Raw genomic sequence first — 20,377 nt, forward strand, 5'->3', positions numbered from 1 at the left:
CAGGCAGATGAGGAAGTGATCCACAGGTAGATGAGGAAGTGATCCACAGGCAGATGAGGAAGTGATCCACAGGCAGATGAGGAAGTGATCCACAGGCAGATGAGGAAGTGATCCACAGGCAGATGAGGAAGTGATCCACAGGCAGATGGGGAAGTGATCCACAGGCAGATGAGGAAGTGATCCACAGGCAGATGAGGAAGTGATCCACAGGCAGATGTGGAAGTGATCCACAGGCAGATGAGGAAGTGATCCACAGGCAGATGAGGAAGTGATCCACAGGCAGATGAGGAAGTGATCCACAGGCAGATGAGGAAGTGATCCACAGGCAGATGAGGAAGTGATCCACAGGTAGATGAGGAAGTGATCCACAGGCAGATGAGGAAGTGATCCACAGGCAGATGAGGAAGTGATCCACAGGTAGATGAGGAAGGCAATGGGGAACCAAATATGATTTAATGGAAGAGTAGCTGCCAAAGGCAATGGGGAACCAAATATGACTTAATGGAAGAGTAGCTGCCAAAGGCAATGGGGAACCAAATATGACTTAATGGAAGAGTAGCTGCCAAAGGCAATGGGGAACCAAATATGACATAATGGAAGAGTAGCTGCCAAAGGCAATGGGGAACCAAATATGACTTAATGGAAGAGTAGCTGCCAAAGGCAATGGGGAACCAAATATGACTTAATGGAAGAGTAGCTGCCAAAGGCAATGGGGATCCATATATGACTTAATGGAAGAGTAGCTGCCAAAGGCAATGGGGATCCAAATATGACTTAATGGAAGAGTAGCTGCCAAAGGCAATGGGGAACCAAATATGACTTAATGGAAGAGTAGCTGCCAAAGGCAATGGGGATCCAAATATGACTTAATGGAAGAGTAGCTGCCAAAGGCAATGGGGAACCAAATATGACTTAATGGAAGAGTAGCTGCCAAAGGCAATGGGGAACCAAATATGACTTAATGGAAGAGTAGCTGCCAAAGGCAATGGGGATCCAAATATGACTTAATGGAAGAGTAGCTGCCAAAGGCAATGGGGAACCAAATATGACTTAATGGAAGAGTAGCTGCCAAAGGCAATGGGGAACCAAATATGACTTAATGGAAGAGTAGCTGCCAAAGGCAATGGGGAACCAAATATGACTTAATGGAAGAGTAGCTGCCAAAGGCAATGGGGAACCAAATATGACTTAATGGAAGAGTAGCTGCCAAAGGCAATGGGGAACCAAATATGACTTAATGGAAGAGTAGCTGCCAAAGGCAATGGGGAACCAAATATGACTTAATGGAAGAGTAGCTGCCAAAGGCAATGGGGCTCCAAATATGACTTAATGGAAGAGTAGCTGCCAAAGGCAATGGGGAACCAAATATGATTTAATGGAAGAGTAGCTGCCAAAGGCAATGGGGAACCAAATATGACTTAATGGAAGAGTAGCTGCCAAAGGCAATGGGGAACCAAATATGACTTAATGGAAGAGTAGCTGCCAAAGGCAATGGGGATCCAAATATGACTTAATGGAAGAGTAGCTGCCAAAGGCAATGGGGATCCAAATATGACTTAATGGAAGAGTAGCTGCCAAAGGCAATGGGGAACCAAATATGACTTAATGGAAGAGTAGCTGCCAAAGGCAATGGGGAACCAAATATGACTTAATGGAAGAGTAGCTGCCAAAGGCAATGGGGAACCAAATATGACTTAATGGAAGAGTAGCTGCCAAAGGCAATGGGGATCCAAATATGACTTAATGGAAGAGTAGCTGCCAAAGGCAATGGGGAACCAAATATGACTTAATGGAAGAGTAGCTGCCAAAGGCAATGGGGATCCAAATATGACTTAATGGAAGAGTAGCTGCCAAAGGCAATGGGGAACCAAATATGACTTAATGGAAGAGTAGCTGCCAAAGGCAATGGGGAACCAAATATGATTTAATGGAAGAGTAGCTGCCAAAGGCAATGGGGAACCAAATATGACTTAATAGAAGAGTAGCTGCCAAAGGCAATGGGGAACCAAATATGACTTAATGGAAGAGTAGCTGCCAAAGGCAATGGGGAACCAAATATGACTTAATGGAAGAGTAGCTGCCAAAGGCAATGGGGAACCAAATATGACTTAATGGAAGAGTAGCTGCCAAAGGCAATGGGGAACCAAATATGACTTAATGGAAGAGTAGCTGCCAAAAGGCAATGGGGATCCAAATATGACTTAATGGAAGAGTAGCTGCCAAAGGCAATGGGGAACCAAATATGACTTATTTGACAGAGATCACATACAATTATAACATAAATCTCACAATACATTTCATGATGTAGCTAAACAGTTAGGTTACATCTACTGTCCTTTACCTTTGTCTTTCCTTATCTTATGTGTGTCACTGTGTGAATGACAGTAGAATAGGTCGGCTGCACCTGGTCACCTCCATTTTGAAGGATCCATCCGCAATTGCTACATCCATTTTTGGACTTATATTTTTGGATGTATAGATATAGGATCTTAGTTCAACATTCGTACCCCGTCAGAACCCCAAAATATAAGCTTGTTTTTCTTCAATGTCTGTGAACACACATTGATACAACAGTAGTTAAGATGGGGAGAAGTCTGTCTATAATAAAGCGATGCTCTGCCTTCTTGACAGCGCTATCAACAAGGCAGGTCCTACAGGCCCTAGTTTCTACCTTCTTAACAACACTATCAACAAGGCAGGTCCTACAGGCCCTAGTTTCTACCTTCTTAACAACACTATCAACAAGGCAGGTCCTACAGGCCGTAGTTTCTACCTTCTTAACAACACTATCAACAAGGCAGGTCCTACAGGGCCTAGTTTCTACCTTCTTAACAACACTATCAACAAGGCAGGTCCTTTAGGCCGTAGGTTCTACCTTCTTAACAACACTATCAACAAGGCAGGTCCTACAGGGCCTAGTTTCTACCTTCTTAACAACACTATCAACAAGGCAGGTCCTATAGGCCCTAGTTTCTACCTTCTTAACAACACTATCAACAAGGCAGGTCCTACAGGCCCTAGTTTCTACTTTAACAACACTATCAACAAGGCAGGTCCTACAGGCCCTAGTTTCTACCTTCTTAACAACACTATCAACAAGGCAGGTCCTGCAGGTCCTACAGGCCCTAGTTTCTACCTTCTTAACAACACTATCAACAAGGCAGGTCCTACAGGCCCTAGTTTCTACCTTCTTAACAACACTATCAACAAGGCAGGTCCTACAGGCCCTAGTTTCTACCTTCTGAACAACACTATCAACAAGGCAGGTCCTACAGGCCCTAGTTTCTACCTTCTTAACAACACTATCAACAAGGCAGGTCCTACAGGCCCTAGTTTCTACCTTCTTAACAACACTATCAACAAGGCAGGTCCTACAGGCCCTAGTTGTCACACCTGCACTACTGTGGTCAGGTGCCACAAGGAGGGACTTGTCGCAAATCGCAATTGGCTCAGAACCGGGCATCACGGCTTGGATGTACACAAAGACCTAACATTAATGATATGCAGGTCAGTCTCTCCTGGCTCAAACTAGAGGAGAGATTGACTTCATCACTGCTTGTATTAATAAGATGTATTGACGTATTGAATGCACCGAGCTGTCTGTCTAAACTACTGGCACACAACTCAGACACCCATGCATACCCCACAAGACAAGCCACCAGAGGTCTCTTCACAGTCCCCAAGTCCAGAACAGACTATGGGAGGAGCACAGTACTACATAGAGCCATGACTACATGGAACTCTATTCCACATTAAGTTAGTCAGCACCTTGAGGATGGATTCTAATCAACGTTTGCCATGTTTCTGTCGATATTATGGAGCGATATTATCGGCGTTGTGGTGACCGCAATTTCCGGGCGATTTCTCAGCCAAACGTGAAGAACAAACGGAGCTGTTTCGCCTACAAAAATAATATCTTGGGAAAAAATTAACTTTGGCTGTCTACCTGGGAGTCTCGTGAGTGAAAACATCTGAAGTTCATCAAAGGTAAACGATTTAATTTGATGCTTTTCTGATTTCCGTGACAAGGTTGCCTGCTGCTAGCAAGGCATAATGCTATGCTAGGCTATCAATAAACTTACACAAATGCTTGTCTAGCTTTGGCTGTAAAGCATATTTTGAAAATCTGAGATGACAGGGTGATTAACAAAAGGCTAAGCTGTGTCTCAATATATTTCATTTGTGATTTTCATGAATAGGAAGATTTTCTAGGGATATTTATGTCCGCTGCGTTATGCTAATTTGTTTCAGGCGATGATTACGCTCCCGCATGCGGGTTTGGGAGTCACTAGAGGTTTAAGCCATTTTGCCACAACTTTGGAAGTATGCTTGGGGTTATTGTCCATTTGGAAGACCCATTTGTCACCAAGCTTTAACTTCCTGACTGATGTTTTGAGATGTTGCTTCAATATATCCACCTAATTTTCCTTCCTCATGCTGCCATCTATTTTGTGAAGTGCACCAGTCCCTTCTGCAGCAAAGGACCCCCACAACATGAGGCTGCCACCCCCATGCTTCACGGTTGGGATGTTGTTCTTCGGCTTGCAAGCCTCCCCCTTTTTCCTCCAAACATAACGATGGTCATTATGGCCAAACAGTTCTATTTTTATTTCATCAGACCAGAGGACATTTATCCAAAAAGTACAATCTTTGTCCCCATGTGCAGTTGCAAACCGTAGTCTGGCTTTTTTAATGGCGGTTTTGGAGCAGTGGCTTCTTCCTTCCTGAGTGTCCTTTCAGGTTAGTATTGGACTTGTTTTACTGTGGATATACAGTACATCCACAGGTACACCTCCAATCGACTCAAATTATGTCAATAAGCATATCAGAAGCTTCTAAAGCCATGACATCATTTTCTGGAATTTTCCAAGCTGTTTAAAGGCACAGTCAACTTAGTGTATGTAAACTTCTGACCCCCTGGAATTGTGATACGGTGAATTATAAGTGAAATAATCTGTCTGTAAACAATAGTTGGAAAAATGACTTGTGTCATCCACAAAGTAGATGTCCTAACCGACTTGCCAAAACTATAGTTTGTTTACAAGAAATGTGTAGAGTTGTTGAGAAACTAGTTTTAATGACTCCAACCTAAGTGTATGTAAACTTCAGATTTCAACTGTATATATATATATATATATCGGGTAGACAACCATCCCAGCTCTGCAGATTGTGAAGAGACAGCCTCATTAGATCATTTATTTTGTCCATATGTAGCTTGTTTTTGGTCACAGTTTAAGGAATGGCTGAAGATTTGCAAACCTTTGCCTGGAGCTCTGCAGACTGAGCCAAATCGATCAATACAATTATAATACTTTTAGCAAAATGTCTTTAGTTTATCATCTGTAGAAACTTTGAGAATAGAAACGCCTCACCTTGGCGAGAGAGAGAATATTTCAGAACCCTCCTCCTGTAGTCAGGAGCCATTTACATCTCATAGTAAATATTTGCTTCAGTCTTGCTCTTGCTTTGAGCAGTCATCAGTAGGATTATGATCCTATCAATAAATAAAATCAATAAAACACGTGACATTGTGAGGGTTCGCAAGGAGAGTGCTGCATTATAAACCGGGTGGTTTGAGCCCTGAATGCTGCATTATAAACCGGGTGGTTTGAGCCCTGAATGCTGCATTATAAACCGGGTGGTTTGAGCCCTGAATGCTGCATTATAAACCGGGTGGTTTGAGCCCTGAATGCTGCATTATAAACCGGGTGGTTTGAGCCCTGAATGCTGCATTATAAACCGGGTGGTTTGAGCCCTGAATGCTGCATTATAAACCGGGTGGTTTGAGCCCTGAATGCTGCATTATAAACCGGGTGGTTTGAGCCCTGAATGCTGCATTATAAACCGGGTGGTTTGAGCCCTGAATGCTGCATTATAAACCGGGTGGTTTGAGCCCTGAATGCTGCATTATAAACCGGGTGGTTTGAGCCCTGAATGCTGCATTATAAACCGGGTGGTTTGAGCCCTGAATGCTGCATTATAAACCGGGTGGTTTGAGCCCTGAATGCTGATTGGCTATGACAAAACATAATTGTTGTTTTTAATTTCCATTGTTTTTACCCCAGAAGGTGATTATGCAAAATTATTATACATTACAATTAAGCAATAAGGGCCAAGTGGGTGTGGTCAGTATACCACGGCCAGGGGGTGTTCTTAGCCCTGGTATATTCGCCATATACCAACTAAAAAACGAAACAAAGGTGTCCTATTATAAACTTGTTGCCAACATAACTAGAACAGTACAAAGTCATGTTTTACATCATTTTAATAGCAGGACACAGAAAAGTACGTTATCCCTATGAAGAGTATGAATCAGGCTGTTGGAGAAGGTTTGAATCCTGAGCAACCTGCCTTCACATAGTTTGAAGTACAACATGGCTACTGTAGTAGGTCAAAGCTGTGTGCTGTAAAACCTTAGTAGAGCATGGGTGGAGTAGGCATTGTGGTGCTGTAAAACTTTAGTAGAGCATGGGTGGAGTAGGCATTGTCGTGCTGGTAAACCTTAGTAGAGCATGGGTGGAGTAGGCATTGTGGTGCTGGTAAACCTTGGTAGAGCATGGGTGGAGTAGGCATTGTGGTGCTGTAAAACCTTGGTAGAGCATGGGTGGAGTAGACATTGTGGTGCTGGTAAACCTTGGTAGAGCATGGGTGGAGTAGGCATTGTGGTGCTGGTAAACCTTAGTAGAGCATGGGTGGAGGAGGCATTGTGGTGCTGGTAAACCTTGGTAGAGCATGGGTGGAGTAGGCATTGTGGTGCTGTAAAACCTTGGTAGAGCATGGGTAGAGTAGGCATCGTGGGGCTCACATTTATTTCCTTTCATTTTCGTCTTCAGACCGATGCCTATTCTCACCTAAAACATTTTTTTGTTTTCAAAACATGGTTTAGTGTGCTTTTTCCTGTGTTCTCTTTCTATTGGGGAGAGATACATGTAATCAAACCCCGACATAGAAAAACAGGTTTATTTTAAAGTGCTGCGGTCCTGCTGCAGTGCAGTAAGGTACCGTCCCAATTGGCTCCCTATTCCATATGTACTGTATAGTGCACTATGGGCTCTGGTCTCAGTAGAGCATTATAAATAATAGCGTTATTATAAGTAGAGCATTATAAAGGGAAAAGGGTGTAATTTGGGACTCAACATGACGGTGAGAGAGTGCATACCTGCTGCAACAGCTCTCCAGATGTCCCATTCAGCCTGGGATTGAGTTACTCACAGAGAGCAGCTGGGAGGACGAGGAGGAGGAGGAGGAGGAGGAGGATTCACTGTCTCACAGAGAGGAGCTGGGAGGAGGAGGAGGAGGAGGATTCACTGCCTCACAGAGAGGAGCTGGGAGGAGGAGGAGGAGGAGGAGGAGGAGGATTCACTGCCTCACAGAGAGCAGCTGGGAGGAGGAGGAGGAGGATTCACTGTCTCACAGAGAGGAGCTGGGAGGAGGAGGAGGAGGAGGAGGAGGATTCACTGTCTCACAGAGAGCAGCTGGGAGGAGGAGGAGGAGGAGGAGGATTCACTGCCTCAGAGAGCAGCTGGGAGGACGAGGAGGAGGAGGAGGAGGATTCACTGTCTCACAGAGAGGAGCTGGGAGGACGAGGAGGAGGATTCACTGTCTCACAGAGAGGAGCTGGGAGGAGGAGGAGGAGGAGAAGGAGGAGGAGGAGGATTCACTGCCTCACAGAGAGCAGCTGGGAGGAGGAGGAGGAGGATTCACTGCCTCACAGAGAGGAGCTGGGAGGAGGAGGAGGAGGAGGAGGAGGATTCACTGCCTCACAGAGAGGAGCTGGGAGGAGGAGGAGGAGGAGGAGGAGGATTCACTGCCTCACAGAGAGGAGCTGGGAGGAGGAGGAGGAGGAGGAGGAGGAGGAGGAGGATTCACTGCCTCACAGAGAGCAGCTGGGAGGAGGAGGAGGAGGAGGATTCACTGTCTCACAGAGAGGAGCTGGGAGGAGGAGGAGAAGGAGGATTTCACTGTCTCACAGAGAGGAGCTGGGAGGACGAGGAGGAGGAGGAGGAGGAGGATTCACTGTCTCACAGAGAGGAGCTGGGAGGACGAGGAGGAGGAGGAGGAGGAGGATTCACTGTCTCACAGAGAGCAGCTGGGAGGAGGAGGAGGAGGAGGAGGATTCACTGCCTCAGAGAGCAGCTGGGAGGACGAGGAGGAGGAGGAGGAGGAGGATTCACTGTCTCACAGAGAGGAGCTGGGAGGACGAGGAGGAGGATTCACTGTCTCACAGAGAGGAGCTGGGAGGAGGAGGAGGAGGAGGAGGAGGAGGAGGAGGATTCACTGCCTCACAGAGAGCAGCTGGGAGGAGGAGGAGGAGGATTCACTGCCTCACAGAGAGGAGCTGGGAGGAGGAGGAGGAGGAGGAGGATTCACTGCCTCACAGAGAGGAGCTGGGAGGAGGAGGAGGAGGAGGAGGAGGATTCACTGCCTCACAGAGAGGAGCTGGGAGGAGGAGGAGGAGAAGAGAGGAGCTGCAAAACTCTCCTTGTCTCTCTTCCTTCTCTTCCCTCCATTTCTCGCTCCTTCTCCTTCATCTCTCCAGGCTCCATGGCCCATGTTCCCTCCTTATCAGAGTAGCTCTGCCAGGAGTCCCCCATGGGAGCTAGCCGGTCTCTGGGCAGGCAGGCATCTGTCATCATGAATGGTTATCGGGATATACAGTGTATTCAGTATTCATGAATGGTTATAGGGATATACAGTGTATTCAGTATTCATGAATGGTTATAGGGATATACAGTGTATTCAGTATTCATGAATGGTTATAGGGATATACAGTGTATTCAGTATTCAGACCCCTTGACTTTTTCCACATGTTGTTACATTTTACATTATTCAAAAATTGATTAAATTATATTTTTCCTCGTCAATCTACACACAATTCCCTGAATGACAAAAAAGCAAAAACAGTTTCTTTTGGCAAACTTGGCAAACTCCAAGAGGGCTGTAATGTGCCTTTTACTGAGGAGTGGCTTCCGTCTAGCCACTACCATAAAGGCCTGATTAGTGGAGTGCTGCAGAGATGGTTGTCCTTCTCGAAGGTTCTCCCATCTCCACAGAGGAACTCTGGAGCTCTGTCAGAGTGACCATCGGGCTCTTGGTCACCTCCCTGACCAAGGCTCTTCTACCCCGATTGCTCAGTTTGGCCAGCTCTAGGAAGATTCTTGGTGGTTCCTAACTTCTTCCATTAAAAAATTATGAAAGACCACTGTGTTCTTGGGGACCTTCAATGCTGAAGAATTGTTTTGGTACCCTTCCCCAGATCTGTACCTCGACACAATCCTGTCTCAGAGCTCTACGGACAATTCCTTCGACCTCATGGCTTGGTTTTTGCTCTGACATGCACTGTCAACTGTGGGACCTTATATAGACAGGTGTGTGCCTTTCCAAATCATGTCCAATCAATTTAATTTACCACAGGTGGACTCCAATCAAGTTGTAGAATAATCTCAAGGATGATCAATGGAAACAGGATGCATCTGAGCTCAATTTAGAGTCTCATAGCAAAAGGTCTGAATACTTATGTAAATAAGGTATTTATGTTTATTCTTTTAATGAATTTGCTAAAAAAAACATACCTGTTTTTGCTTCGTCATTATGGGGTATTGGGATGTCAAATCAAATAAAATTATGGGGTATTGTGATTTCATTATGGGGTATTGTGATTTCATTATGGGGTATTGTGATTTCATTATGGGGTATTGTGATTTCATTATGGGGTATTGTGATGTCATTATGGGGTATTGTGATGTCATTATGGGGTATTGTGATGTCATTATGGGGTATTGTGATGTCATTATGGGGTATTGTGTGTATTTTGATGAGGATTTAAAAAAATGTCATCCATTTTAGAACTAGACTAATGTAACAAAATTTGGAAAAAGTCAAGGGGTCTGAATACTTTCCAAATGCACTATATATATATATATATATATATTAGTATGTGGACCCCCCTTCAAAATAAATAAATAATTTTAATAATAAATAAATATATATTTAATGAATTAATACTATATCATTACAGAGTCAGCATCATGCATGGCTATAGGGCTTTCAGAAAGTATTCACACCCCTTGACTTTTTCCAGTTTGTTGTGTTACAACCTGAATTTAAAATGTTTTATATTTAGATTTTTGGGTCACTGGCCTACAAACAATAACGCATAATGTCAATGTGGAATTATGTTTTTAGAAATGTTTACAAATTCATCAAAAATGAACAAGTGAAAACTATTTTCAATAAGTATTCAACCACTTTATTATGGAAAGCCTAAATAAGTTCAGGAGTAAACATTTGCTTAATAAGTCACATAATAAGTTGCATGGACTCATTCTGTAAGCATTAATAGTGTATAGTGTTTCATATTTTCAAGCATAGTGGTGGCTGCATCATGTTATGGGTATGCTTGTCTGGCTCGTTAGCTAACATTAGCTGTCTGGATCGTTAGCTAACGTTAGCTTACTGGCTCGTTAGCTAACGTTAGCTGACTAGCTTGTTAGCTAACATTAGCTGTCTGGATCGTTAGCTAACGTTAGCTTACTGGCTCGTTAGCTGGCTGGCTCGTTATCTAACGATATCTGACTGGCTCGTTAGCTAACATTAGCTGTCTCGATCGTTAGCTAACGTTAGCTGACTGGATCGTTAGCTAACGTTACGTGACGTGTGTACAACACCCGTTGAATATGGCCGGTGTCAGGAAACGTCTGCAAAAAAATGTAATTAAATTGTTAACCGGCAGAGCTGGTTAGGCTGTTTATCTAGAGGTAAACAAGTCATTGGCTAGAAAGTCAAGTGTACGATCTGAACGCTCCGAGAGCGAAACGAGATGGGCGGGGCTAATGTTGTGAAGGGCGTGAACAATGCTGAATGGGTGTAGACAAAGAAGAGCTCTTCACTAGATAGCAAAACATTCAAAAGTGGGGTTTCTAGTTGATCAACTTTAAAAGCAGAATTACTTTCCCATTGTTCCTCAACTGTAGTGTCTGATATGGCATTTTGTAGCTCTGAGTCTCTGCTTTTATCCAATGGAAAAAGCACCACTTCACATTTTGCAACTGAAGACCCGAATCCAGGTGGTGAGTCACATATACAGTGGGGCAAAAAAGTATTTAGTCAGCCACCAATTGTGCAAGTTCTCCCACTTAAAAAGATGAGAGAGGCCTGTAATTTTCATCATAGGTACACTTCAACTATGACAGACAAAATTAGAGAAAAAAATCCAGAAAATCACATTGTAGGATTTTTTAATGAATTTATTTGCAAATTATGGTGATACTTTTTTGCCCCACTGTATATTGTATGTCTGGTTCTGGTCTCAGTCAACCCACTCTGGACCAGGTACCAGCAGTTACGTCATGGTGGAATGGTGAAGAAGGTGGTGTGTGTTTGTGTAGGGGTATGTTGTCTCATCCATCTCAAGCATGGAGTGATCTCATGAAGCCATAGAATCCAGCACAGCTGTGTGTGTGTGTTCCAGTGTGTGTGTGTTCCAGTGTGTGTGTGTTCCAGTGTGTGTGTTCCAGTGTGTTCCAGTGTGTGTGTGTGTGTGTTCCAGTGTGTGTGTGTGTGTGTTCCAGTGTGTGTGTGTTCCAGTGTGTGTGTTCCAGTATGTATGTGTGTGTGTTCCAGTGTGTGTGTGTGTGTGTGTGTGTGTTCCAGAATGTGTGTGTGTGTTCCAGTGTGTGTGTGTGTGTGTTCCAGCATGTGTGTGTGTTCCAGTATGTGTGTGTGTGTGTGTTCCAGTGTGTGTATGTGTGTGTGTGTTCCAGTATGTGTGTGTGTTCCAGTATATGTGTGTGTGTGTGTGTGTGTGTGTGTGTGTCCAGTGTGTGTGTGTGTGTGTGTGTTCCAGTGTGTGTGTGTGTGTGTGTGTGTTCCAGTATGTGTGTGTGTGTGTTCCAGTGTGTGTTTTACTGAGTTCCTTCCAGGGGTGACTCCAGTTCACCATCAAATCATATTTCATTCTGCGGCCCTGTGTTTCTGCAGTGCACCTTGGGATCGCTGCCTGGCTGCCTCGGCATGAAAAGAGCTGTGCAAATACAAATTCAGAACATTTTTTTCAGCTCGCGTGGGAATATGATCTCAGAACCCCTAAACCGCTGATGTCATTGGGCCTGTTTATTTTTAGGGTTGCAGCCCAGAAAGGTTTTGGGTCCACCCCCAAACCTTTTGATGGTCAATTCTTTTTAAATTGCGGGCTATTTGTCTAATATGAGTTCCTATGACTTCTCTTCCATGCTAAAAGTGTCTCTACCCTTCAAAAGATATGATCCATTTTACCAGTGTTATGTTTAATAAAAATAAAAAAGTATTTATATATATATATATATATTTAATAAATAAACCAGGTTCCTGGGCCATTTTAAAACTAAAATATTTTAAATGTATTTATATATATATATATATAGTAAACCATGTTCCTGGGCCATTTTAAAACTAAAATATTTTAAATGTATTTATATATATATATATATAGTAAACCATGTTCCTGGGCCATTTTAAAACTAAAATATTTTAAATGTATTTATATATATATATATATAGTAAACCATGTTCCTGGGCCATTTTAAAACTAGGCTGCATGCGGACCACTAATTTGCTTATTTATTCAAAAACAAACACACTTCTTCTGTTACCTTATTAGAACCTGGCAACTGGACAGACTAAACATGTTTCATTTGTGTATTTATTTATCTTTACAAATTGGCTGAGAACACATTTACGGCAACGACCTGGGGAATAGTTACAGGGGAGAGGAGGGGGATGAACGAGCCACTTGTAGACTGGGGACAGCACCCTACACAGGGCAGTGTCACCAATCACTGCCCTGGGGTATTGGGATATTTTTAGACCAGAGGAAAGAGTGACTCCTACTGGCCCTCCAACACCACTTCCAGCAGCATCTGGTCTCCCATCCAGGGACTGACCAGGACCAACCCTGCTTAGCTTCAGAAGCAAGTATTGGGTAGGGTGTCGTCCTGGGTAGATTTAGGCTGTGCCATGTTGTTTTCAGGAGATTTTCTGTTAAAAAATGTTATTTCACATTACCTGATATAAGTCAACAATTCCTATTCCTTATGATAGCCTATCATATTATAGGGTAATTCAGCACCAACTGTTATTCCTCATACCCCTTTTCATTATTCCACTTATTCTCAGTGTCTTCTTCCCCTTTTCATTATTCCACTTGTTCTCAGTGTCTTCTTCCCCTTTTCATTATTCCACTTGTTCTCAGTGTCTTCTTACCAGTGTCTTCTTCCCCTTTTCATTATTCCACTTCTTCCCAGTGCCTTCTTCCCCTTTTCATTATTCCACTTCTTCCCAGTGCCTTCTTCCCCTTTTCATTATTCCACTTCTTCCCAGTGCCTTCTTCCCCTTTTCATTATTCCACTTCTTCCCAGTGCCTTCTTCCCCTTTTCATTATTCCACTTGTTCTCAGTGTCTTCTTCTCAGTGTCTTCTTCCCCTTTTCATTATTCCACTTCTTCTCAGTGTCTTCTTCCCCTTCTTCCCCTTTTCATTATTCCACTTCTTCTCAGTGTCTTCTTCCCCTTTTCATTATTCTACTTCTTCTCAGTGTCTTCTTCCCCTTTTCATTATTCCACTTGTTCTCAGTGTCTTCTTACCAGTGTCTTCTTCCCCTTTTCATTATTCCACTTGTTCTCAGTGTCTTCTTACCAGTGTCTTCTTCCCCTTTTCATTATTCCACTTCTTCCCAGTGTCTTCTTCCCCTTTTCATTATTCTACTTCTTCTCAGTGTCTTCTTCCCCTTTTCATTATTCCACTTGTTCTCAGTGTCTTCTTACCAGTATCTTCTTCCCCTTTTCATTATTCCACTTCTTACCAGTGTCTTCTTCCCCTTTTCATTATTCCACTTCTTCCCAGTGCCTTCTTCCCCTTTTCATTATTCCACTTCTTCCCAGTGCCTTCTTCCCCTTTTCATTATTCCACTTCTTCCCCTGTGTTTTATTCCCAATGTTGTTGCTGTAACTACTTGTTTGAAAATAAATTACAAGAGGCTTTGCATTTTTTGTCGGCATTTATGTAGGTAGGCTATGTCATGGACATGTTGATTGTTAGTCCTAAAAAACGAGAATATTGAAACGCCTGTTACCTCGATGGTTTAGGCATTTCAGTAGTGAGCACAAGCTGCATGGTGGAGATGGTAAGGGGACTCTCTATCTCTCTATCTCATAAACACACAACAGTCTAGGTGTTGTAACTCTGAAACTAGTCGGCCTCAACCATATTTTACATCTGTATTTAAAGGGTTAGTTCACTCCCATGAATAAAACATTTTTATAAAATTCTTAGTGGATCTAATTTCTCAAAATGAATCTCAAAATGTTATAATTTATCTGTTTGAAATTCCATTTTTCTTCTTACGGGGGATGATTCTCCCTCTGGTCCCCAATGTTCACAAATCCTAGAAACGCCCCTGCCCTAAACTTCCATGCACACACACACACACACACACACACACACACACACACACACACACACACACACACACACACACACACACACACACACACACACACACACACACACACACACACACACACATACCATTCACACACACACACACATACACATACACACACACACACACACACACATACCATTCACACACACACACACACACACACACACACACACACACACACACACACACACACACACACATTCACACACACACACACACACACACACACACACACACACACACACACACACACACACACACACACACACACACACACACACACACACCATTCACACACACACACACACACACACACACACACACACACACACACACACACACACACCATTCACACACACACACACACACACACCATTCACACACACACACACACACACCATTCACACACACACACACACACACACACACACCATTCACACACACACACACCATTCACACACACACACACACAAACACCATTCACACACACACACACACACACACACACACCATTCACACACACTCCTAAACATAATCTAGCCCCTCCGTTAAAATTGCCTCCAAAATGGTAAGTGTTTAGGTGTATAGTGTTTAGTGTATAGTGTTTAGTGTTTAGTGTATACTTGTACAGCTAGAGACACAGCTACAGCTAGAGACACAGCTACAGCTAGAGACACAGCTACAGCTAGAGACACAGCTAGACACAGCTAGAGACACAGCTACAGCTAGAGACACAGCTACAGCTAGAGACACAGCTACAGCTAGAGACACAGCTACAGCTAGAGACACAGCTAGACACAGCTAGAGACACAGCTACAGCTAGAGACACAGCTACAGCTAGAGACACAGCTACAGCTAGAGACACAGCTAGCCTGTGCTGTGGTGGATGGTAGGGATTGTGTCTGCTGGCAGGGGGTCTGATTTTGTATGTGTATTGGTGTGTGTGTGTGTATGACAGACATGGGCTCTGAACCTCTCTGGCTTTCTAACAGGGTGTGAAGGGTTAAATGAATCCTATTGAGAGGGTGCTGGGCTTGAACTGTGTCATTCCAGGAGAGGTTTCTCTTCTTGACTTTTATTATCAACAGATACATGTCAATGTTACCGGCTCCTCTCTATGGATTATATCATAATGTTGAGGTTAGCTTATAGGTGTAACCCCACTACTGTTCACAACCAATATCCAGGGTATATTGGGGATAGGGGTAGAGGGGAGGGATAGGGGTAGAGGGGAGGGGGTAGAGGGGAGGGGATAGGGGTAGAGGGGAGGGGATAGGGGTAGAGGGGTTAGGGTTTGAGGGGAGGGGATAGGGGTAGAGGGGAGGGGATAGGGGTAGAGGGGGAGGGGATACGGGTAGAGGGGATAGGGGTAGAGGGGAGGGGATAGGGGTAGAGGGGAGGGGATAGGGGTAGTGGGGAGGGGATAGGGGTAGAGGGGAGGGATAGGGGTAGAGGGGAGGGGATAGGGGTAGTGGGGAGGGGATAGGGGTAGAGGGGATAGGGGTAGAGGGGTTAGGGTTTGAGGGGAGGGGATAGGGGTAGAGGGGAGGGATAGGGGTAGAGGGGAGGGATAGGGGTAGAGGGGTTAGGGTTTGAGGGGAGGGGATAGGGGTAGAGGGGAGGGGATAGGGGGAGAGGGTAGAGGGGAGGGATAGGGGTAGAGGGGAGGGGATAGGGGTAGTGGGGAGGGGATAGGGGTAGAGGGGAGGGGATAGGGGTAGAGGGGAGGGGATAGGGGTAGAGGGGATAGGGGTAGAGGGGTTAGGGTTTGAGGGGAGGGGACAGGGGTAGAGGGGAGGGGATGGGGGTAGAGGGGAGGGGATAGGGGTAGAGGGGAGGGGATAGGGGTAGAGGGGAGGGGGTAGAGGGAAGGGGATAGGGGTAGAGGGGATAGGGTTTGAGGGGAGGGGATAGGGGTAGAGGGAATAGGGGTAGAGGGGAGGGATAGGGGTAGAGAGGAGGGGATAGGGGTAGAGGGGAGGGGATAGGGGTAGAGGGGAGGGATAGGAGTAGTGGGGAGGGGATAGGGGTAGAGGGGATAGGGGTAGAGGGGGGGAGGGAATAGGGGTAGAGGGGAGGGGATAGGGGTAGAGGGGAGGGGAGGGGAAGGGGGATTTGTTTTTCTGGAGGAAGGGAGTAATTGAGGCGTGAACATTTGGTTGTGTTTATAGCTGTGTGTGTGTGTGTGTTTGTGTGTGTCACATGTGGCTGGTGGCTCCTTCATTTGGGAGGACAGGCTCATAATAATGGCTGGAACGAAATGAATGAATAAATGAATGGGATCAAATGCATGAAACACATGGTTTGGTGTCATTCCATTTCCTCCGTTCCAGACATTGTTACGAGCCCGTCCTCCTTTCACCAGCCTCCTGTGGTGTGTGTAGTATGACTATATGAGAGCAGGTACCTCCCTGCAGACAAAGCTAGAGCAGAACTAGCTTCATGTTCCTCCTCCTCCCCCACTCCCCCCTCTTCCTCCTCCCCTCTCCTCCTCCTCCTTCCCCCTCGTCCACCTCACACCGCCCCTTCCTCCTCCCCCACCTCTGCTAGTCTGCCCCCTCAGCCCCCCTTCCTCCCCTTCCCCCCTCCTCCTCGCCTTCTCCCCCTGATCATGACCCACTTTCCCTCCCCTTCTCCCCTTTCATCCCTCCCCATGCTCCCTTTAATTGCTGTGGGGCACTCTGAGTCCATCTGTTCAGCCCGGCCCTGCCTCTGTTGCCATGGTGATGCCAGGAGGCTTTTCGGATTTGCAGTAGGACTCAAGGCTAGGATAGGACTGTACTGACGAACAGGGAGATAGGGGTCAGGGGAAGGGGGTAGGTAGGACTGACTCAGGATAAGACTGACTGACTCAGGTTAGGACTAACTAAGGATGGGACTGACTGACTGACTCAGGGTAGAACTGACTGACTCAGGGTAGAACTGACTGACTCAGTCCTACGTCGCTGGTATGGTCTGTGTTGGAGCAGAGGGAGCAGGGAGGAGCAGAGGGGATCAGGGTGGAGCAGAGGGGATCAGGGAGGAGCAGAGGGGAGCAGGGAGGAGCAGAGGGGAGCAGGGAGGAGCAGAGGGGAGCAGAGGGGAGCAGGGAGGAGCAGAGGGGAGCAGGGAGGAGCAGAGGGGAGCAGGGAGGAGCAGAGGGGATCAGGGAGGAGCAGAGGGGAGCAGGGAGGAGCAGAGGGGAGCAGGGAGGAGCAGAGGGGAGCAGGGAGGAGCAGAGGGGATCAGGGAGGAGCAGAGGGGATCAGGGAGGAGCAGAGTGGAACCGAGTGGAGCAGAGGGAGCAGAGTGGAGCAGAGTGGATCAGGGTGGAGCAGAGGGGATCAGGGAGGAGCAGAGGGGAGCAGGGAGGAGAAGAGGGGAGCAGGGAGGAGCAGAGGGGATCAGGGAGGAGCAGAGGGGAGCAGGGAGGAGCAGAGGGGAGCAGGGAGGAGCAGAGGGGAGCAGGGAGGAGCAGAGGGGAGCAGGGAGGAGCAGAGGGGATCAGGGAGGAGCAGAGGGGAGCAGGGAGGAGCAGAGGGGAGCAGGGAGGAGCAGAGTGGAACCGAGTGGAGCAGAGTGGAGCAGAGTGGAGCAGCGTGGAACCGGGTGGAGCAGCGTGGAACCGAGTGGAACAGGGGGAGCAGAGTGGAACAGGGGGAGCAGAGTGGAACAGGGGGAGCAGAGGGAACAGGGGGAGCAGAGTGAAACAGAGGGAGCAGAGTGGAACAGGGGGAGCAGAGGGAACAGGGGGAGCAGAGTGGAACAGGGGGAGCAGAGTGGAACAGGGGGAGCAGAGGGAACAGGGGGAGCAGAGTGGAGCAGAGTGGAGCAGAGTGGAGCAGGGGGGGAGCAGAGTGGAACAGGGGGAGCAGAGTGGAGCAGGGGGAGCAGAGTGGAACAGGGGGAGCAGAGGGAACAGGGGGAGCAGAGTGGAACAGGGGGAGCAGAGTGGAACAGGGGGGAGCAGAGTGGAGCAGAGGGAGCAGAGTGGAACAGGGGGAGCAGAGTGGAACAGGGGGAGCAGAGGGGAGCACAGAGGAGCAGAGGGGAGCAGGGAGGAGCAGAGGGGAGCAGGGAGGAGCAGGAGGGGAGCAGGGAGGAGCAGAGGGGAGCAGGGAGGAGCAGAGGGGAGCAGGAAGGAGCAGAGGGGATCAGGGTGGAGCAGAGGGGAGCAGGGAGGAGCAGAGGGGAGCAGGGAGGAGCAGAGGGGATCAGGGTGGAGCAGAGGGGAGCAGGGAGGAGCAGAGGGGAGCAGGGAGGAGCAGAGGGGAGCAGGGAGGAGCAGGGAGGAGCAGAGGGGATCAGGGAGGAGCAGAGGGGATCAGGGAGGAGCAGAGGGGATCAGGGAGGAGCAGAGGGGATCAGGGAGGAGCAGAGGGGAGCAGAGTGGAACCGAGTGGAACCGAGTGGAGCAGAGGGGAGCAGAGTGGAGCAGAGTGGAACCGAGTGGAGCAGAGTGGAACCGAGTGGAACAGGGGGGGGGAGCAGAGTGGAACAGGGGGAGCAGAGGAACAGGGGGAGCAGAGTGGAACAGGGGGAGCAGAGTGGAACAGGGGGAGCAGAGTGGAACAGGGGGAGCAGAGTGAAACAGAGTGGAGCAGAGTGGAACAGGCGGGAGCAGAGTGGAACAGGGGGAGCAGAGTGGAACAGGGGGAGCAGAGTGGAACAGGGGGAGCAGAGTGGAACAGGGGGAGCAGAGTGGAACAGAGTGGAGCAGAGTGGAACAGAGTGGAGCAGAGTGGAACAGAGTGGAGCAGAGTGGAGCAGAGTGGAACAGGGGGAGCAGAGTGGAGCAGGGGGAGCAGAGTGGAACAGGGGGAGCAGAGTGGAACAGGGGGAGCAGAGTGGAACAGAGTGGAACAGGGGGAGCAGAGTGGAACAGGGGGGAGCAGAGTGGAACAGGGGGAGCAGAGTGGAACAGGGGAGCAGAGTGGAACAGGGGGAACAGGGGGAGCAGAGTGGAACAGGGGGAGCAGAGTGGAACAGGGGGAGCAGAGTGGAACAGAGGGAGCAGAGTGGAACAGGGGGTAGCCGAGTGGAACAGGGGGAGCAGAGTGGAACAGAGTGGAACAGGGGGAGCAGAGTGGAACAGAGTGGAGCAGAGTGGAACAGGGGGAGCAGAGTGGAACAGGGGGAGCAGAGTGGAACAGGGGGAGCAGAGTGGAACAGAGTGGAGCAGAGTGGAGCAGAGTGGAACAGGGGGAGCAGAGTGGAACAGGGGGTGCAGAGTGGAACAGAGTGGAACAGGGGGAGCAGAGTGGAACAGGGGGAGCAGAGTGGAACAGGGGGAGCAGAGTGGAACAGAGTGGAGCAGAGTGGAACAGGGGGAGCAGAGTGGAACAGGGGGAGCAGAGTGGAACAGAGTGGAACAGGGGGAGCAGAGTGGAACAGGGGGAGCAGAGTGGAACAGGGGGAGCAGAGTGGAACAGAGTGGAGCAGAGTGGAACAGGGGGAGCAGAGTGGAACAGGGGGAGCAGAGTGGAGCAGAGTGGAACAGGGGGAGCAGAGTGGAACAGGGGGAGCAGAATGGAACAGGGGGGAGCAGAGTGAAACAGGGGGAGCAGAGTGGAGCAGGGGGAGCAGAGTGGAACAGAGTGGAGCAGAGTGGAACAGGGGGAGCAGAGTGGAACAGGGGGAGCAGAGTGGAACAAAGTGGAGCAGAGTGGAACAGGGGGAGCAGAGTGGAACAGGGGGAACAGAGTGGAGCAGGGGGAGCAGAGGGGAGAAGAGTGGAGCAGAGTGGAACAGAGTGGAGCAGAGTGGAACAGGGGGAGCAGAGTGGAACAGGGGGAGCAGAGTGGAGCAGAGTGGAGCAGAGTGGAACAGGGGGAGCAGAGTGGAACAGAGTGGAGCAGAGTGGAGCAGATTGGAACAGGGGGAGCAGAGTGGATCAGAGTGGAACAGGGGGAGCAGAGTG

The sequence above is a fragment of the Oncorhynchus nerka genome, linkage group LG14, assembly GCF_034236695.1.
Source record: "Oncorhynchus nerka isolate Pitt River linkage group LG14, Oner_Uvic_2.0, whole genome shotgun sequence".
Lineage (NCBI taxonomy): Eukaryota > Metazoa > Chordata > Actinopteri > Salmoniformes > Salmonidae > Oncorhynchus > Oncorhynchus nerka.